The 5,000-nt window shown below is 43.2% G+C and overlaps 2 non-coding genes across 2 annotated transcripts; both read left to right on the forward strand.

The window, feature by feature from the left end:
• Positions 1-2,659: 2,659 nt before the first annotated feature.
• LOC149908172 (small subunit ribosomal RNA) lies at positions 2,660-4,526 on the forward strand. Its single transcript, XR_016456894.1, has one exon. It is a non-coding gene; the product is annotated as a small subunit ribosomal RNA (ribosomal RNA).
• Positions 4,527-4,818: 292 nt separating this feature from the next.
• On the forward strand, positions 4,819-4,975 carry LOC149908173 (5.8S ribosomal RNA). The gene has a single exon (XR_016456863.1). It is a non-coding gene; the product is annotated as a 5.8S ribosomal RNA (ribosomal RNA).
• Positions 4,976-5,000: the final 25 nt, after the last annotated feature.

A 5,000-nucleotide genomic window follows, 5' to 3' on the forward strand; every position in this document is an offset into this window, starting at 1 on the left:
TTGAAAAGAGTTTTCCAAGCTATTACCTCTACTTATCTAGTAGTTATTCAATAAATATACATAATATTTAAAACAAGGACAAAGCTAGTCGTCCGCTAAACGGATGAATAAAATAAATTAGTCGTCCGATTACCGGATGAATAAAATAATTTAAACGTCCGATAACATCTATTTATCTATATAGTTAGGTTATCGGGGTTTCTTTAGAGAACTGCCGCACGTATTATAGGTTTTTTGTGGGGGGGGGGGGGGAGGGGGGAGGAGGGCACACGTAGGTATTTGATTTTTTTTTTGCGCGTCGACGGAGCCCCGCTTCGCGGGGCTCCTATTTCTGTGTAGTTTTTTTTTTAAGAAACCTAACCTAACCTAACCTAACGGCTAACCTAACCTAAACTTGATTTTTTTTTTGCGCGTCGACGGAGCCCCGCTTCGCGGGGCTCCTATTTCTGTTTAGTTTTTTTTTTTTTAAGAAACCTAACCTAACCTAACCTAACGGCTAACCTAACCTAAACTTGATTTTTTTGGCGCGTCGACGGAGCCCCGCTTCGCGGGGCTCCTATATCTGTTTAGTTTTTTTTTTAAGAAACCTAACCTAACCTAACGGCTAACCTAACCTAAACTTGATTTTTTTTGGCGCGTCGACGGAGCCCCGCTTCGCGGGGCTCCTATTTCTGTGTAGTTTTTTTTTAAGAAACCTAACCTAACCTAACCTAAAGGCTAACCTAACCTAACGAATTAAGGGCGAATATCTCGGCCATTTTTGATTTTAGAGAAAAGTTGTTCCTATAAAACATGCTTATATTAGCGTAATCTTTACGATAAAACAATAATAAATAGGTGTTATAATGACACCAACTCCATCAAAAATTTTCTAAGTACTGCGCCCCCTTTGCTTTAGTCCAACCCAACTGGCTTTAGTGTTAAAAGGTTATCTATTAATCCGAATAATCAGACGATTAAATTATTTTATTCATCCGGTAATCGGACGATTAAATTATTTTATTCATCCGGTAATCGGACGACCAATTTATTTTATTCATCCGTTTAGCGGACGACTAGACACTTCGTTAAAACAATTAATCGCAAAAATATCAAATATTGTTGTTTATAAATATTTCCCCTAAAGTATTGTGAATGTAACAATATGTGAATGTAGCTTGAATATAAAGAAAGAAATGATCGATATATCGATTGATCGATTGATCAATTATTGATTGATCGATTCTTGATTGATTGATCGATTGATCGATCGATATATCGATTGATTGATTGATTGATTCAATGATCGATTGATCGATTGATTGATCGATTGATTGATTGAATGATCGATTGATCGTATTGATTGATTGATTTGATTGATCGATCGATATATCGATTGATTGATTTATCGATTGATGAATTATTGATTGATCGATTATTGATAGATCGATTATTGATTGATTGATCGATTGATCGATCGATACATCCATTGATCGATCGATGCATCGATTGATCGATTGATCGATTGATTGATTGAATGATCGATTGATCGACTGATCGATTGATTGATCGATTGATTGATTGATTGATCGATTATTGATTCATTGATTGATTGATCGATTGATCGATCGATACATCCATTGATCGATCGATGCGTCGATTGATCGATCGATGCGTCGACTGATCGATTGATTGATCGATTGATTGATTGATCGATTATTGATTTATTGATTGATCGATGGATCGATACATCGATTGATCAATTATTGATTGATCGATTGATTGATTGATAAATTATTGATTGAACGATTATTCATCAAAATCCGTTGCGTACTTTCAAAGATTTAAGCGTACAAAGGGACATAGGGAGAGAGAAAGCGACTTTGTTTTATACTATGTACTTGACCTTGAAAACACGAGGCGCGTTAGTCGCGCGCGGCGTAACGGCAAAAATTAAACAAGCAGAGACTTCTTTGACGTGATGCGATGCGCGGTGCGCATGTGAGAGATTGTGTACGTATGTCGTGTATGTATATCATTATTTCGTCGCTGTTGTACCGCGTCGCCCGTGCGTGCGTGTGCGTGCAGTAGTAGTAACATTGCGTCTGCCGACGGTTTGATAGATTGTCAGTTTCGTAGATTGTATTCTATATGTGTAGTGTAAATAAATATTACGCATCTTGATACACTCTCGGAGCGCAGACCGTGAAAAATATACGACTATCGAACGGCAGTATAAAAATTTTCAATGCTCACATCGCACACGTTTGTGATGTACCAATGGGCTATTATCAGATGTTTTATATGTGTGTGTGAAACACCACGTATATACCAAAACTTGGTCGCAATTTTCGATCCTTCCACTCTCCGTGCGTAGATTGATCGTTTGCGTCATAAAAGTTGACCGATATTAAAATTTTTTCCTTCGCTTGATGCGAATGGGAATTGTTAAGGGGTGTCTCGTTAAGATGATACTTTCAACGATTAAACCTGACTGTGTTCAGATTTATCCACGTTTGCGCGCGCGGCGCGTGTGTGAATAGTGTGCGTGTGACGGTCGCCGCCGTTGCATATCGTGTTATTTATTACCACGCCGCGCGCGCATATGTATATAGAGAAGCAAACGTCGCGGCGGCATCGTCGTGTTACGTTTGAGGCTCTAGCGGAAGCTTTAGTTAGCTCCCTGGTTGATCCTGCCAGTAGTTATATGCTTGTCTCAAAGATTAAGCCATGCATGTCTCAGTGCAAGCCGTATTAAGGCGATACCGCGAATGGCTCAATATATCAGTTTTGGTTCCTTAGATCTTACTCAGTTACTTGGATAACTGTGGTAATTCTAGAGCTAATACATGCAATCAGAACTCTGACCAGTGATGGAATGAGTGCTTTTATTAGATCAAAACCAATCGACGGAGGGCCTGGCGTCTGAAGTCGTTAATTTTGATGAATCTGGATAACTTTTGCCGATCGCATGGTCCAGTACCGGCGACGCATCTTTCAAATGTCTGGGTTGTCACGGGTAACGGGGAATCAGGGTTCGATTCCGGAGAGGGAGCCTGAGAAACGGCTACCACATCCAAGGAAGGCAGCAGGCGCGCAAATTACCCACTCCCGGCACGGGGAGGTAGTGACGAAAAATAACGATACGGGACTCTTACGAGGCCTCGTAATCGGAATGAGTACACTTTAAATATTTTAACGAGGAACAATTGGAGGGCAAGTCTGGTGCCAGCAGCCGCGGTAATTCCAGCTCCAATAGCGTATACTAAAATTGTTGCGGTTAAAAAGCTCGTAGTTGCATTTGTGCGCCGCGCTGTCGGTGCACCGCATCCGCGGTGATACTGACACGTTTGCGGAGCATATCGTCGGTGAGCCGGTCGTTAAAAGCCGGTTCAATATCAAAATCCTATCGCGGTGCTCTTCAGTGAGTGTCGAGGTGGGCCGACAATTTTACTTTGAACAAATTAGAGTGCTCAAAGCGGGCTCAAAATGCCGCTTGAATATTTCGTGCATGGAATAATAGAATATGATCTCGGTTCTATTTTGTTGGTTTTCAGAACTCCGAGGTAATGATTAATAGGGATAACTGGGGGCATTCGTATTGCGACGTTAGAGGTGAAATTCTTGGATCGTCGCAAGACGAACATCAGCGAAAGCATTTGCCAAAGGTGTTTTCATCAATCAAGAACGAAAGTTAGAGGTTCGAAGGCGATTAGATACCGCCCTAGTTCTAACCGTAAATATGTCATCTAGCGATCCGCCGACGTTACTACAATGGCTCGGCGGGCAGCTTCCGGGAAACCAAAGATTTTGGACTCCGGGGGGAGTATGGTTGCAAAGCTGAAACTTAAAGGAATTGACGGAAGGGCACCACCAGGAGTGGAGCCTGCGGCTTAATTTGACTCAACACGGGAAATCTCACCAGGCCCGGACACCGGAAGGATTGACAGATTAATAGCTCTTTCTTGATTCGGTGGGTGGTGGTGCATGGCCGTTCTTAGTTGGTGGAGCGATTTGTCTGGTTAATTCCGGTAACGAACGAGACTCTAGCCTGCTAAATAGGCGTCGTCATTTAGGTGTGCGCGGCTCTCGGGTCGCGCAACTCACTGGCGGCGTATTAAAATTCTTCTTAGAGGGACCGGCGGCTTTGAGCCGCACGAGATTGAGCAATAACAGGTCTGTGATGCCCTTAGATGTCCTGGGCCGCACGCGCGCTACACTGAAGGAATCAACATGTTCTCCCTGGCCTAGAGGCCCGGGCAACCCGTTGAAACTCCTTCGTGCTGGGGATTGGGGTTTGCAATTATCCCCCATAAACGAGGAATTCCTAGTAAGCGCGAGTCATAAGCTCGCGTTGATTACGTCCCTGCCCTTTGTACACACCGCCCGTCGCTACTACCGATTGAATGATTTAGTGAGGTCTTCGGACCGACACGCGGTGGCTTCACGGCCGTCGGCGTTGCTGGGAAGTTGACCAAACTTGATCATTTAGAGGAAGTAAAAGTCGTAACAAGGTTTCCGTAGGGGAACCTGCGGAAGGATCATTAACGTAACGACGCACTGCGCACTCTCGCACTACTCGCATACGCGCCTCGTGTGTGTTTGTGTATTAGTACGAACGAGTGTCGTGGGACGCGTGAATGTGACTGCATCCGTTAAAAAAAAAAAAAAAAAAAAAAAAACGAATACCTCTAACATGTCAGTGTATATGACGTGTTAGAGTGATTCGCGAAAGCGCCGCGGTACATATTTTAACCTATGTACACGCACGCAAACGTTACATAAAAGAGCGCGCACAACGCTTTGATTATTAAACGAAAACATTATTAAATAAACTATTACCCTGAACGGTGGATCACTTGGCTCGCGGGTCGATGAAGAACGCAGTTAACTGCGCGTCATAGTGTGAACTGCAGGACACATTTGAACATCGACATTTCGAACGCACATTGCGGTCCGTGGAGAAATATCCAGGACCACTCCTGTCTGAGGGCCGGCTGTATAAAAACAACAATCCACAC

The sequence above is a fragment of the Colias eurytheme genome, chromosome 6 (genome assembly GCF_061535395.1).
Source record: "Colias eurytheme isolate Ceu_HAF_F1 chromosome 6, ilColEury1 Martin Lab GWU primary, whole genome shotgun sequence".
Classification (NCBI taxonomy): Eukaryota; Metazoa; Arthropoda; class Insecta; order Lepidoptera; family Pieridae; genus Colias; species Colias eurytheme.